Genomic DNA, 16,981 nt, shown 5'->3' with positions numbered 1-16,981 from the left:
ATCTTGAGATCAGGAAATGGCTTGTTGTCTGCAAGCTAATGACACAATTAAGTATTGTGATAATTTGTGTCTTGTATCGTATCCCAAGGCAATGGGCATGATGCCAACACTCCCAGGCCACGGGCAGTGTTGCCAGATTCTGTGAGAGAAACAAGCAACCAGGTCTAGGAAAACCAGCCCAAAAGAAGCGACTATGGGGCACATGAGCACTTTAGCATATGCATCAGCTATTTGAAAATAGCAGATCTACAAGCTCACAACGCGTCGCGATGCGACGCGTTGTGAGCTTGTAGATCGGCTATTTTCAAATAAAATCTTGCAGGGAAATTATAATAAGCAGATCTGGCAACCCTGGCCACAGTATACAAGCCGGCTTCACTTCTCGCCTCATCACGGTTCCAGTGAGAACAGTGTGATATGATAAAAAATGATGTAAACTGCTCTGCTGTGACTTAGAAAAGTAAACACTTGAAAAGAAATGGCCAAACACGCCAGACCAATCCATCCTAGTTCTGCAGGCTCGTGCTGACATTTAGAAATGATAATGGTCAGGTTGAAATAGACGCGCAGCCAAGGTCCCCCTCCCTCCACCACCATGGTGTTATAGACAAATAGTGATGCATATTGAAAGTATACACCCAAGGTTTTCTTTTACAGAAATGACAAAACAAAAGAATAATTGTGAAAGTAGGAGTGGGCCCTCGCTGCCAGGTTTCTAAAAGTAGCAACAAAATGCACTCGCTCTGGGTGTAACCCTCAGGTGGGTGTTAAGTGCATTTTCTCCAAAACACAGATCCCAAGTTTGACGACTGCTCAGACCTGAAGTTAAATCTTGGGACAGTCATCTTTATACAGTATGTAGGAACCTAGCTGATACTGGGGTGCTTAGTCAGTGGCACTAAGGAGCCCCCGAGCACGAATACAAGAACGCTCGGCCCCAAAACACGCTCGCCCCGGGTCAAATCGGGCGACCTCGGAACGGTCGCCAGTCGCCACCAGGTATTCCTAAACGTAAACTCAGTAAAACTATGTCTAAACCTAACCTTTATTCCTAATCTTGACCTCAGTAAAACTATGCCTAACCCTAACCTTCGTCCCAACCTTAAACTCCGTAAAATAAAACAAATACAAGAGCCGCTGGGGTCGAGCGGTCCGCGGAAAAAATGGGGGCGAGTGTGTTTTGGGGCCGAGTCTTCCGGTTACCCCTGAGAGTAAAGGGTGCATTCATATAGTGCACTTTTTCCAAAGCTACATTCACAAACGCATTCACACCGACAGCAGAGGCAACGGTGCAAGGCAGCAACCCGTTCATTGGGAGCAGTTAGGGATTAAATGTCTTGCTCAAGGACACTTCGACATGGGGCCTGGAGGAGCCTAGCTTAAGGTGTTGCAGCCGTCAGTACAGAGGAAGCCGCAAGGTTTGGGGCATTTTGTAGCACTAGACCGGTGCCCCGATTTACTTGGGAGTCAGGGAAAATAAATTGAAATCTGTCTGACCTAGAGTTCAACAGTTATAGGCCAAATCGTTAAGCAAGCTGGTTTAGTGCCCCCATGAGGGCAATAAAACAAAAACCAAAAGTGTGTGTGTGACTTGACTACCATCAAGTGTCTTTTTGCCTACTGGCATCATGCACAAAAGGTTTGATGCTGATGCCGGGTCTGAAAACACAATCTCCGCGCCCAGCCTTTGGCCTGCTGAAGATAATGTCTTAAATAGTTTGTTAATCCCATGGTTGGGAGGGTTCATGTTTGCAAGTGTTGCACCATCGCTTGAGCTTACCTGTCCTTGATGGCTTTGATACAAGTTGGATCAGTAGGTAGATATGTTAACAGAGATACGTTTCACTGCATTGACTGGAAAGTCAATGTTCAGCTTTAGAACAGGACTGTCTGCCTTGTAAAGAAGAGATATACAGTGTGAGTGTGCGTTATCAGTTGCACACAATGCAGTTCATCTGGAATGCAGAGTAGCACACTGACATTTTTTTCATGTTGCAATGGGGATGAATTGCACATAGTGAAACTCAAAGTTCTGTCCAGTTCTCCTTGAGTCAATATTATGAGCACTGAGCAGCTACTCATCGAGCTCCAGACTTTACCTGGATGATGGCACCATGAAATGGGCTGATGGTGTAACAACAGAACAGTCACTTCCTTAATTCCTCTTTTCAGTAAACCATTTAAAGCCAACTGAGCACTTACAGGAAATCGCCCTAAATTCCGCTCACCGGTTACACAGTAATTTAGGAATTTGCTGCCATAATCCTGTCGTAATCACACATTCAGACTAATGTGTGTTGATGGTCTAGACCAGGGAATGTGTTTCTATAGCTGGCACAGTTCACAATGCATCTCTTTGATGTAGCCCTGAGACACCCCTTCATTGTCACCCTCAGCATTGGGGCTTTGTTCTCCAAACAGCTCCATTCTTCACAGACTAATGAATCATTCAGCAGAAACCCATCTAAGCATTCTCCACAGGCTTTACACTTGCTCCTTCTTTACTAATAGTAGATACACTACTAATAAATATAATCAGATGGTTTTGCTGAAAGTTTAAATGTTTTTTTACAGCTGAGAATGCGGCCTTCTGTTTTCTCTGTTTGATTGATTGAATACTTTATTAACAGTTTGCAAAAAGTACAGTGGTACAATGGTGCTAAAAGGATAACACAAAAGCCCTTGGGGCTTGTATCCATTGTGGTCCTTTAAGTTCATTATCCTACCCTCATTAATGTCATTTTCAAGATGATTTAGCAAGACCTTAACTATGTTCTCAGTAATTGTTTTTCATTCAAAGTGTTGATGAACCGTACCATAATATCAATCAATACTAGCATACCCCTCACAGTGTGGGTGACATGTTCCACAGTGGTCATGGCAACCAGAAATTAACCAGGACACAGTAGTGAGTCATGACACTGATTCATGTTCAGGGACTGGTTGATTTGCACCCACTGCTCACCTAACGAGCAGAACAGGGAACAAAGTTACAGCAGAAGATTAACACAATCGCTGGTGACTTGGATGAGACAAGGTTTGGTGACATCAGCGATGACTCACTGATGTCAACCAAAAGACACTGAATGGAGTGCATTGTTCAGAGAACATGTTGACGCTTAGTTGAACGGTTAAGTACTTTTAACTTGCAAGTGAATTGTAACAATTTGCAGTTCATTCACTCACTGCAGGTTGACTGCACAGCAAAATCCTGAGTGTAACTTTAACCCTGAGAGTGCAACAATGGTCCCTTATGGGTGCATTTTTCCACTCCTTTTTCCACTGGAATACCAGTACATTGCTGTATAAAAAACGTAACATATTGCCCTTACAGTTAAGTACTGCCATGGGATTGGTCCCACGTTAGATCAATTTAACGGTTACAGTACTTAATGCTTGAGCGAGAGGTGTCTATAATCACGCGAGACAAGGCATTTGGGGATGATAAAACAATATACATCTGCAATATACATCTCTGTCTCCCTCCCTTTCTCTCTCTTGCCCACTCCCCCCCACACACAACGTTCTGAAAGAAGATATGCTACTTGTATAACTCGCATCGTAGTTGGACACTCCATTTTCATACATGTAAAAAAAAGAAAAGAAAAAAAGAATCGGCTATTTAGGAAGCATTTTGTTAACCTTTTAAGACCTGGAACGCATCTGTGTCACTTTAGATTTCTTTGGCTATTCAAAAATAGCAGATATACAAGCTCATAGCGCGGCACCGAGTGCCGCGCTATGAGCTTGTAGATCTGCTATTTTTGAAAAATCTTGAAAAAAAAATGTTTCAATTTTTTCCCAAAAACTGTTAGGATTTAGATTTTTTTTAAGAATCGCCTCAGGTCTTAATTGAACAGTTTCACCCAGACACACACACCCCAATTTAGTAATTATTATGCCAATTAATTCCTCCCCACACACATTGCTGTGTGCTGTCACTGCAGTCATGCTCTACTGGCTCACCTGCCAGTGAGGAGCCCCCACCAGGAGGACGCAGTGCCTCCGTCCCACTCCTCCCGCATGCCCAACACTCCCCGCTGGCAGGTGCCGCCCCCGCCCGGCTTTCCCTCCCCCGAACACGAGCCAATTGTGTTCGTACCAGTGGTTCTCAACCTTTTAAGCCTGCGACCCCCTAAAACCATCATATTTGAACTGGGGACCCCCCACCCTGACAAGCACTTGGAATGTAGGAGTTGAGGCGTTCAATCTCGGTTCCACAGATAAATATTGTGAAACTTTCTTATGTTATTTGACAATTTGGCCAATGTTTGACCAGTTTTCATAGTATAGTTTGTTGATGACTTTTGATGCAGTAATGTTTTTGTTCTTTTCTTTGTTTTTGAGGTATTAAAAAGTCCTTAAATTGTCACTTCACTGTCACCTGGACCACAGGTTGAGAACCACTGCTATAGATGTGTGGCGGTAGGTACTTTTAGGTACTTTTACCGCTGCATTTCATTCACACTCATAAGGCGGGAGGATAGTACAGGTTCTGACCGTACAGAATATACAGGCATTAGGCCAAAATGAAAAAAATACCAATAAATTACCAGTTTTGTGTGAGTGGGGTTTCAGAGTTAAATCAACGCTGTGTGAAGATCTGTGAAGTCAACATGCTGCACTGGTCAGTGCAAGTGCGTTTGATCGATTATCGCATGTTGTTGTTGTTGTTTCAAGGCTGTAAATGTCTTGACAAAATGTTCACATTCTATTCTGGTCATGTCAAGCAAACGGATCAAAGAAGGCCACGTCAAACTGTGGCTTTATGTTATTATGCCATTACCTCATTATCTCATTAGTTGTTGTGGAGTATCCATCTTTCTGCTCACCATCACTCATGCTCCAGAGAAACTGCATTTCTTTCTATTTGTCTGGTACTTAAGCCATTGATCAGCACATTATGTCTTTTGCTCCCATGTCTCCAGGTTGATCGGTGTCTCTATCAAGCCTTTCCGCAGCCAGCATTGTGTTCACATACTACATAACTGAATCTGTAAAGCAGTGGTGTAAAGTAACTAAGTACATTTACTCAAGTACTGTACTTAAGTGCAATTTTGAGTTATTTGTGCTTTACTTGAGTGTTTCCAATTTTCCAATACTTTTACTTCTACTCCACTACATCTCAGAGGCAAATGTTGTACTTTTACTCCACTACAATTATTTGAAAACTTTAGTTACTTTGCATATATAAATTGTTACATTACAAAACACACATCAACCACTTTAGCCCTATTATATACATAGGCTATTTGAAAATAGCAGATCTACAAGCTCACAACGCGTCGCATCGCGACGCGTTGTGACCTTGTAGATCGGCTATTTTCAAACATTTTAGTACTTTTACTTTTGGTACCTTAAGTATATTTTGATGCCAATACTTTTGTACTTTTACTCAAGTAACATTTTGAACACAGGCCTACTTGTAACAGCGTATTTTTATAATGTGGTATTGCTACTTTTACCTAAGTAAAAAATGCGAGTACTTTTTCCACCACTGTCTGTAAGAACTGGATTTGCATCGAGACCATGGTAGCTGACTAAGACATTAGGATGTCTGGATGTAGAGAGAGACTACCCCATAAGATAAATAGTCCTATAACAACAAGTGTAGTAGTTCACTGAACCTGCACTGTTGCACTTATATAGCATAAACAGAGTTATAGCCTTGGACAGTCAGGCGGAGTTCAGTTAGAACAACGTTGCCCTAGGGACGCACGGGGCATTCCCATAACAAATCAAGGCTCCCCTATAAGTGTTGAAATATTAATGTGGGCAGTTAACATGTAATAGGAGCTCCGCAGCTGGGTCCTACGAGCGGCCATCTGGAGGCGTGGTCCCAAATGACTCCTTAATACGGACTAGAGTCATTTGGGCCTGCTTACGTGTGTGTACATTTTGCCACTTGCAAAAGTAAGTTTCATTCTTCCAGGTTGAGATAACAGTCTTGTCCTCCAGGCCAAGATAAACGTGATTTTATGTAAGTTTAGTTATTTAAGGTCAGTTACTATATTCAGGTCACTGAACGATGATATAGTTTTGAAATGTTAGCAGGTCGGTTTTATGGGACCTAATTGCTCCCCAACAGCATGAATTACTAGACGTCGTCATTACAACTCTGTTCAGCCGGGGGAACTGTTGTAAGTGATTTGGGAAAGGGCTGTAAATTATAAATAACTGAAAATTGCCTCCTTAATGTTTCTCCTGGTTGTGTGTCAGCTGTGTTTATTATGACTATGAGAGTCTGTAGTTGAGTGTGGGGGGGGGGGGGGGCTTCGAGCGCTGGTTTTTGGATGATGATTTAGACTGTCATAATCCCTGTAGTCGTGGAATACTGGGGTCAGCCCACTGGTCCAGCACACATAGCCAGGTGCTTCCCCTGCATCCTGGAAAACGGCGACCTCCTCCCTGTGCCGATGTCATGGCAGAAATACATGGATTCACCCCCGTGTCATTTGTTATTCCACGGAACATTTAGAGAGCTCTGAAACATTAGATTACAGTAAGTTGGCGGTACATAATGTGTATGTACGTCACTGAGTACTTTAGCCGTAATCTTTTTTAGTGTGTTTTCAAAGTTAGGGAATCGAATCAAAATATATGGAGCAGCATGCAGTGAGTGGCTCTGGAGGTACAGTACAGCATTGGTTCTCAAAGTGGGGTCCGGGGACCCCCAGGGGTCCTTGAGGGAGTTCCAGGGGGTCCCCAGCTAAATGATAGATTAGGCACCAAATGGACCCTTATGGGTCTGTAACTCTGAGAGTGTACAAATGCAACCAAATGGACCCGTTAGGGTCCATTTCCAGAGTGAAATTGACATAATTGTACAATATAAATTGCGGTCCAAGTGATACAAATGCCATTTAAATGGGGGTCCGTAGCCGTAATGCATGTGAAACTGAGGGTCCTTGAAATTAAAATGGTTTAGAATCACTGCTAGAGCCGTACAAAAATCTTCTCTTATGGGGGTCCCTGAGGCATATCTTTTGAAATGGGGGTCCGTGGGCTAATAAGTGTCAATTTGGGGGTCCTTGACATGAAACAGTTTGAGAACCACTGCAGTACAGTACAGTGGCCGCTTGGGAATCGGGGAGAGTCCTGCTTCGATCCCAGCTGGGCTCCTCCCGGCTTATTGTCTAAGTAAGTGTCCTTGTGCAAGGCACTTAACCACTAAAACTGCTCCCATGTAGCAGGTTGGGAGCCCTGCATCACTGCCTCTGCCGTTGGTGTGTGTGAAGGGGTGAATGTAATGCATTCAATGTAAACCCTAACCATATGGAGAAAGGCGCTATATAAACGCACCATTTACCATTTAGGCCCACCGTTTGTCATCACAACTGGCTGAAAATTGGATTTGGTCTCGCGGAGGGTACAAAACAAGACGATGAGGGGCGGCCATAGCTGAGTGGTTAGTGAGCCCGCCTAGGGAGCCAGAGGCCCTGGTTGCCCCAGGTTCGATTCCAGGCCAGGCCAGCATATGTGTCGATGAAATGAAATTTGTCCCTGAGCAAGACTCTTAACCCCTAATTGCTCACAGGTTCTCATTGGAAACAAGACCGAAAGGACTTTCATGAACGACCTGTTAAAAGGAATTATCCTTATCCTTATCCTGAGAAGAAGACACTGGAGCAGGTCGGACGTGTAAGCCTCTTTTATTAATGGATAGAAGGTGCTATAGGACAAGGAGTGACATCTTCCTCAGAGTCATCCGGTACAAAGCACATAATGCAACACATAATACATATCAACGATAATAATACATTTGATTTATAACACACTTCTCAAAGTGCTATACAGGGTTTGTTTGGTTGCAACGGCAACCAAACAACTACACGGGACCCTACTAAGGATAAAGGGTCAATTTAAAAACTGGCCGAAATCAATCAAATAACAAAACATTTGCAAAACATTAAGTTTGTTACCGCGTGACGGTCACTGAGTGTGAGTTTCATATTCTTGTTGTGTAAGACTTTGCAGTGGATTGACACGCAGCCATATCTGATCTGATCATGAGGAGATGATGACCAAGTCCACCCAGATAACATCTGTACACTGGAGAGAAGAGAGAGCATGCCTCATACCAGTCAGTGCGTTCATTCAACGTTCATTTGTAATTCAATTGTGTGTCACGTCAGGCGTGTTGTGTTCTCTCGTGTCATCTGTGCAAAGCCTTGAGCACAGAGACATCCAGAGGAGGAGGGGCCGGGCTTGAGGAGGGGAGGGGAGGGGCAGGGCTTGAGGAGGGGAGGGGAGGGACAGGGCTTGAGGAGGGGAGGGGAGGGGCAGGGCTTGAGGAGGGGAGGGGAGGGACAGGGCTTGAGCAATTCACACAGACTTGGGATGTGGGGGCGGGGCTACCGGGCGTGCACAAAACAGGCTTTGTTACTTATGTAGGGAGCACTTCAGCGAACACGCCAGAGCAAACACATGCACGCATGCATGCAAACACACCCACACACATGCACACACACGCACACACACACACACACGAACACACACACACACACACACACACACACATGCACGCGCACACGCACACATCTGTCATCATTGTCTGCTCAGGGCTTAGTTAAATGGTGTGTGTCTGTGTCTCCATCCACTGTGTGTGTGTGTGTGTGTGTGTGTGTGTGTGTGTGTGTGTGTGTGTGTGTGTGTGTGTGTGTGTGTGTGTGTGTGTGTGTGTGTGTGTGTGTGCGCGCGCTCACACGCACACACATGCTTGAATGTGTGACCCTTCTTGTCTCTGAGTGTCTGTGCATCTGGGAATGTGCCTGTGCCTCAGACTCCCACATCTGCCCAAACCAAAACAATGTCTCCCAAATAAAGATAGGGGTCTGGACTGCAGCCCCCATCCCTCTGTCTGCATGTCTCTCTCTCTCTCTCCCTCTCTTCCCTCGACTCCCCCCCCCCCCCCCCCCCCCCTCCCTCCCACAGCACATCCAATCTGCTCTCCATTCAGCCCAGCTTACAGTCTTTCCAGAATCCAGCCCCCTGCACACAGACTGACTCCCCTCTTCTCCCCTTATAGCCTCACGGTAGTAATTAGTTGCCCGGCCGACACACGTGTGAGAACTCTCTCCCTGGCTGTAGTTCTTCTCACTCACCCCGGAGAGGCCCAGACACTATAGCAAGAGTGATCTCAGAGGGTTGGGAAGGGAACTCTGCTGGCTGGAGGCTGGGGCCGGGCCCGGGCAGGAGCTGTTAGTTTGTTGTTAGATTTCTCCATTGGGTACTGTTGTTAGGAAGAATGATGAAGAGAGGTTGTCGTTATGACCTCACGTGTTCTTGTGGAAGACTTTTTTTTTTTTTACTTCTGTTTTACAGTTATGTTATGTGATCTCCTGGAATTGCATTAGAAAAATATCATCAGAGTTTATGACGGCCATATGTTTAACCCATTGAGACCGGGAACGCATCTGTGTCACTTTTTGATTTGAGCTAAAAAGCATTATTTTACACTTTGGCTATTCATAAATAGCAGATATACAAGCTCGTAGCGCGGCACTGAGTGCCGCGATACGAGCTTGTAGATCTGCTATGTTTGAGAAATTGAGAAAATGTTTGCAAATCTTTGAATATATATATTTGTAACTCAAATCTTTGCTTCTGGGGGTCCCTGGAACAACATATTTTGAGATGGGGGTCCGCGGCCAAATACATATAATTTTGGGGTCCTTGACATTAAAAAGTTTGAAAACCACTGACATAGCAATATACTTTTTTTCCAAAAAACATTTAGTAGAATCGGAACCTCAGGCCTTAATGGGTTAACCACTTTCAACCTGACGAGCGGTGACATACCTTTTCTTGGGCATGTCAGGTGAAAATGTCGAAAAAGTATTTTTGATCATTTTGGCCTGACAGACATGGGTTCAACTGGCTTGCCGAGCGTGAAGCGTGTGTATAGGAACATAATTGGCCGTGTCCGGGCGAGGGAAAAGCCAGACAGGGAGGGTGATCTTGTGTCATTGCACGCACTCCTGCGGGCTGGGGCGGCACCTGGCTGTCGTGGGGAGGGGGGGGATGTTGAGCGGGAGAAGTAGGACGGACGCGTCCTCCCGGTCCTCCTCACTGGCAGGTTAGCCAGTAGGTTACTTACAACATCAGTGGCAAGAAGCAGTGGGAGGAATACATTGGCATAAATTGTAAAAAAAAAAGAAAAGTGTTCACAAGCTCAAAATGTGTCGTGATGCGACACGTTGTGAGGAGGCTATACTTCCTCTATCCGTCATATGACAAAATATATATATATATATAGGGCACAATGTTTACATGACAGTGCACAGTAGTGCATACTAGCAGAGCAGCCCTGCCTGTAGCCCAGAAGCCTTAATACATCTTTTGGCAAGTGTGGTATTCCCTTTGAATGAGTGGTAGATAGTTGGAGACCATCTACCGCTCGTTGGAGTTCAAATCCAAAGGGGTTTACATGCAGGCATTTTGCTGCGTAGTCTGTCCGTTCCCCGACAAACGCGCGTGATTGGGCACGAGGGAATAACATCGAGTTTACACAAACTCACCAGTCGTAAATCGAGGAACGTATTAGCACACAGGGTGTGCTAATACGATGGTGTTGACACAGAACGGGAAGGCAGAGGTGTTTTATGAGTGAATAATAGGAAACAGACACTTCCCTGTCTGTCTGTCTGTCTGTCTGTCTGTCCGTCCGTCTGTGCTGACAGGACAAGGTATGAAAGCCAAGGGAGGGAGGAGAGATGGAGGGAGGAGTGAGGGAGGTAGCAGGGAGGAGGGAGGGAGGGAGAAAAATCAATTCAGAGTACACAGAGGTGTGTGTACCTTGCAGCTATTTTGGTAATACGTCCTGACTGTCTGGAAGATGCCCTGCCATACACTCCCTGTGCATCATGAAGAATCCTGTGTGCATCCTTGTGTTTGTGGCTACACACACACAGTCACATCCCACGGCTGATCGTTTCCCTCTGAGAGTGAGGAAATGGATCATTAGGCGTAATTCAGACCGCGGTGTTATTATTTCTCAGCAATGTTTGAATGCTTAATTCATGCTCCATCGTATGACGGTGCCAAAAAAAAACAGCAGATCTACAAGCCTGTCACCACGCAGCACAGATGCGACCCGTTGTGAGCCTGTGGATTGCAGATGCTATTTTTGGCATGCACCCACCAGCGTATGACAAAGTATCAATTGGGCTTAAAAAAAACGGTGTTTGTCTTTTCGGGAATCTTTGGTGGGAATCATAGCTCCTCTGGTCTGAACTAGGCTTCGGGGGTTAAATTAGCATTCAGGATTTTGTTGTGGATTACGCTCTCTCGCTCGTGGCTGTTTACAGCTCTGCTCCAATATATGCAGCTGCAGTTTGTTTGCGGTTTGCTTTCACGAACCAGCCTTGTGCCCATATATGAAACACATGTCATCTCAGGAAGATAGAAAAAAAAACAGAAGTGATATTCTGCTATTTCTCAGGGAATAAAAAAAAAGAGGGAAAAAAATCATCTATGTATTGGCAGACTTGGAAATGTTATGGTTATATACAGCCACACTGAGAATAGTTTGGATTGAAGGGATAGAGAATATCTTTGCCGTCCCAAGTGGTTTAAGTAAGACAGTTTGTATGGGCTCACGTCCCATCCTCCCATGTTTCATGTTCAAGATTCTGTCCGTGTCTCTCTCTCTCTATCTCTGGCCAACTGGAAAGTGCACTACTGGTCTGACAGGTCTCGACCCCCCCACAGACCCTCGTCTTCCCACGTCCAGATGTTTCTGCAGGCCAGGGGTCACTAAAGGACAGACTGCAGTCAGATTAAACACATGCTGCAACACAGCAGTGTATGCAAACACACTTGAGTGCTAATATAACACGCGCGCACGCACACGCTCGCTCGCGGGCACACACACACACACACACGCACACTGAGCGCCAGTGGTGTAAAGTAACTAAGTACATTTACTCAAGTACTGTACTTTGGTACTTTAACCTGGAACTTTGTCATTTTTAGATTTGAGCTAAAAAGCATTATTTTACACTTTGGCTATTCAAAAATAGCAGATATACAAGCTCATAGCGCGGCACCGAGTGCCTCGCTACGAGCTTGTAGATCTGCTATTTTTGAAAAATCATGAAAATATGTGCAAATCTTTGAATATATATATATTTTTAAAGCCAACATTTTTAACTCAAATCTTTGCTTCTGGGGGTCACTGGAACAAAATATTTTGATGGGGGTCGGCGGCAAAATACATATCATTTTGGGGGTCCTTGACATGAAAAAGATTGAGAACCACTGATATAGAAACATACGTTTTTCAGAATACTGTTGAGATTTAGGAGACATGTAGAACCGGCTTCAGGTCTCAATGGGTTAAGTATATTTTTATGCCAATACTTTTGTACTTTTTTACTCAAGTAACATTTTTGAACACAACGCCTTTTACTTGTAACAGGGTATTTTTTATGGTGCGGTATTGCTACTTTTACTCAAGTAAAAATATCTGAGTACTTCTTCTTCCACCACTGCTGAGCACACACACACACACACACACACACACACACACACACACACACACACACACACACACACACACACACACACACACACAGTCACACCAGTCAGGAGAGTCAGGAGATAATGAGTCACTCGGTGCATCTGTTGAGGACAAGCCTAACTTTAGAATTGGGCTTTTCCATTGAGCCACTCACACTGTGTTGAAACTTTTGGACCGTACCGAGGCTGCACATTTCTCCACCTACCCCCAGACAGACGATGCGTGGGCTGACCACCTTTGCCTAAAACCCTCTGACCCCAGCAGGCAGTGTCGCTCGAGTTCAGTGAGTCACCTTTGCGTAACAATGTTTCTTTTGTAGTGTGACACGTCTGCTGCAAACCCTCGGGAAAAGTTAAAGAATAGAATGGCCCAAAAATAAATACATTAACCACTTATAATAAACCCTTTTATACTTCATTGAGTACTGTAGGTTCCCCCTGGGGGTCTATATTTGGTCCCCTCCTTTTTTCCCTCAACACCTAAATCTCTTCACCGAAAAATAGCTGAGCTACTGCGACGCGTTGTGAGCTTGTAGACCAGTGGTTTTCAACCAGTGGTCCTTGAGGAGTTTCCAGGTGGTCCCCAGCTAAATGATGGAGAGTTGGTAACCAAATTTGGTAATCCAAATGGACCCTAGATCTTTAACATCTTGAGAGCGTAAGATGAAACCAAATGGACCCTTACGGGTCCATTTGGTTTCATCTTACGCTCTCAAGAGTTAAATCATTGTTAAACATCTGCATGACTTCATTTACAAGAAGTCTTACACAATTAGAGAATGTAGAAGAATTGTTATTTTGAATATTCTAAGTCTTGGGTCTGAGAGGCTAAATCTCATCAAATGGTGGTCCGTGGCTCAAATGCCAAATAAATAATGGACGTTGATATGAAAAGGGTTGAAAACCGCTGTTGTAGACTGATCGGCTATTTTTGCAGAATGTTCGCATATTTTTGGGCGGTGCAACCGCCCCTATATGTGAGGTTTGGACATCGACCCAATTGCACCCCCCCCAACCCTGCGCTGTGATTGGCCACCATTGTACCCCCCTAACCCTGCACCGTGATTGGCCACCATGACTCTATTCAGGACTGTGATTGGCTAGAAACACATGACACATGTGCATAGCCCTATAAATAGGTCTATGCACTTTATGCTTTTTTTAAGTGAATCACTTCCATCACTGCGATGACCACTGTGACCACACCGCCCACTTCACACTGGGTGTGATTTTTTTTTTTTATGTTCGCCTATTATGACAAGCCCTGACTGAATTTGTACAGTTATCCTGTATGCCACAATGTGCTATAACTCTTACATCTATTTCATGGGTGCGGGGGAATATCAAGATGACACAATAATAGCTGTTCCTTTAATTATGTTTATACTTGTATTGATTTTTTAGAATCCCCGTCAACACTTTCTTTCAGCAAGTTTTTTTCTGTCACCCAGATAAACTTTGTGTGTTTATTTGTTTATGTTGTTCCCTCTCTCTCCTAACCCTTTCCCACAGCAGCCAATTCGTTCAAAAATGAGCATAGTTGCCTCCCGGTGCAACATACTGATGTGGCCTCTCTAACCACACTGTCCAATTAACATTCAGCGGAGGACTCTGTGTGACTAGATCAGGCCTGCATGGAGGTATTCATTGGCTGCCGTTGCACCACATTTTCAAAAATATTCAGATTATAATAACAGTCTCTGGCTAATTACTCAAAGTTGAAGCGAGCAGAAAACTTTTCCCAATGCCCTTGTCCTAGTCTGTTAAAAGTACAGGTGAAGGGGTAACAACCACGTTTACGACATCCTTTACACTCCCACTGACCTCAAAGCAGGGCTAACTGTTTATTTATGGCCGTTTTCCAAAGGAATTTAGCATATTACTCCTGGTTTTCCAGGCAGAGAGCCAGTGTCGCTCAAGCGTAAAGACCATGGGGTATTTTGTTTGTCTTATTAAAAGATGCTGCATGCATGGTTTTTGTCGGGCTGGGTGTGTGGGTGACGTATGTAATTCGGAGGGAGTGTACAATACCAGTCATACCACAGACATGTTCAGAATGTGGTGCGCTGTCTAGAATGAATGTTTTGTCAATGTGCTGGTTCCTGATACTTGTATGTTGACATTGCAATGTCATTCCTGTTCAAGCTGCAGCATATTCATGTATTGCCGGACGGAAGAGAACATGTTTGTCTCAGATTTGTGTAAATAACTCAGAAGTTATTTACTCCCCCCTCTAAGGCCCATCATCCAGTAACATATACAAGAATCCCTTGATGTTATCTGCGATGATGAAACATATTTAATTAAACCTTCAGCTCTGGTGCGATCATTCTAGAAAACAGACATTAGTGCGTCTGCAGTGCACGACAACTCGCAGACAGACACTGGAAGCAGCCCATGAGTGTTGTGGTTGCCTCTCACTCATCGTAGCCAATGGATGAATCTTCTGTTCTCTGCCAGGGGCTCTTTGGCATGCTGTGAATGTGGAGCCAAAGGCTGTCTGGGGTTTATAAGGTTAACCATCTGGAATGGTGCATTATTTAACGTTGCATATGCCGAGACAAGCTGGCTCTTTAGATTTGTCACAGTTCCCACCACTAAGGTGTTCCCATTCAATCACTCGTAGCTGATTCCTCTGCGTGAGTGACTTGTCATATGTCCCCGCAAACTTTCTATCAGGAAGGGGAGTTTTACTTTTATCCCTGGCAACGTTAAGCTCAAAGGTCTCTCTCGTCACACCAAGGCAAAGCTTAATTTTGAGACTTGGACTCGCATTTGGACGAGCTGCGATAGTTCGAAGAGAGATTTACACAGCAGGTTCAACGACAGCTTGTGGATCTTTTTTTCTTCTTCCCTTCATTGCAGCGCTGGAAATGTATCATGTCGACTGCCAAAGATATGCTCTTGTCCAAGAATCTTGCAGACTGTGTCCCCCTGACTGTACCAGACCCACTCCCATCTGTCTTATCCCGAGCTCCAGTGAAACACAATACACTGGTATATCACTGCACTGATAAAGCATGATATGTGGTCAAAACAGCACTTGTGTTTCATGTTCCCAGATGATATGGGGGTTTAATTGTGTACGAAACAACCCAACAGGAAACTAGCATTACACAGAAGGTTTATAGTACAACAAGTACACTGCAAGATTCCTGCGTGTTAATTTAACTAGTGTCAAAGACTGACCCATATTAAGGACAAACAGCAGTGCAGCTATTGCAAAGGGGTGTTGAACAATTGAAGGATGCCATGCCTCTGAACACATGAATAGAGTACACTGCAGAATCCCCAGTGTTCATTTAACTCAGAAGAGTGTACAAAATGGAACCAAATGGACCCGTATTGGTCCATTTGGTTCCATTTAATAACACTGACTCTTCTGCGATAAATTGAAAGGAGTAACTGTATACCATATTAAATTATGTTCCTCAGCACACACTTTCACTGTATTTCTGAAAATATTAAATGTCGACAGATGCTGAGAATATATTTTAGCGCTGAGGTAACTTAAAGAGAGAAAAATACTGGAACTATTTGAGGAGATTTTTTTCTTTTTTTTTTGAGGGCGGAAGGAAGACAAATATAACAGTGACCACTGTGACCATCAAAGGGGAAACATCACAGTCAATGTTGTAGGCGACTGTATAATTACATCATACAGTCGTAAGTCACCAGGGGTTGACGTTGCTTCATGCTAGGGGCCAGCTAGCCTTCACTGCCTCTTGTTCCTGCGCTGCAGTGATTTCTAATGACTTCATTGTGTGAGGTAAGGGAACAAGCAGGCTCCCACCTCGAAGGGCACTTTGTGCCAGAATCAATACGGCGAACACACACATAATAGTGTTTGTCTGCCACTGACAACTGGTCGGTGGCCAATGATAGCTAATGATGAAACGACGCAAAGTGGGGAGGCGCGTTTAAGACGGATTATTCATTTTGTTTAAAGGTCAAGTCTTCCCTTAAAGCCTAATTTAATATCTGATTTCCAAGAAGTTTGTGGTGTGTTTATCTCTTGGAAATCAGTATTTTGTGACCCAGAATAAACTAGACTTTATCTCTTTCGAACAGTCTGCACCAATAGCCTGAGGCAGTAGGCCCCCATCTGAACACCAACCAGAAAACGTTCTAGAATTCAGCATAAGGAATCCAAAGCTTCTTCAAATGTCTCGCACTGTCACGTCTTATACTCATTACCGGGTTTCCAGAACCAATACAACTCTGTCCTATTTAAATCATGTTGTGTGTTATTTGACCAATATTCAAACATAGAAGATATCGTTGCTTTCCGGCAGAAACCAGCTAACTCCATTTTTCCGCTTTTGCATTTTTTCCCCCCATAAATCAGTGCCATTGAACACCCTTTACGTCTGTGTGTTGATTAAAACAAATATTGAACCAATGGAAAGTATTAAAAAGCGCTACTGACAAAACCAGCTAACTCCATTGGATCCTCAAA

At 44.1% G+C, this 16,981-nt stretch overlaps 1 protein-coding gene across 3 annotated transcripts in view; it reads left to right on the top strand.

Moving 5' to 3' along the window:
- Positions 1-16,981, top strand: part of gas7b (growth arrest-specific 7b) — a 76,086-nt gene that overhangs the window by 1,937 nt on the left and 57,168 nt on the right. The gene's annotated exons all lie outside the window — the stretch shown is intronic.

This window comes from Gymnoscopelus microlampas, assembly GCF_963454915.1.
Source record: "Gymnoscopelus microlampas genome assembly, chromosome: 14".
NCBI lineage: Eukaryota > Metazoa > Chordata > Actinopteri > Myctophiformes > Myctophidae > Gymnoscopelus > Gymnoscopelus microlampas.
The sequence above is the reverse complement of the archived record's forward strand: the minus strand, read 5'-3'. Positions and strand labels throughout refer to the sequence as shown.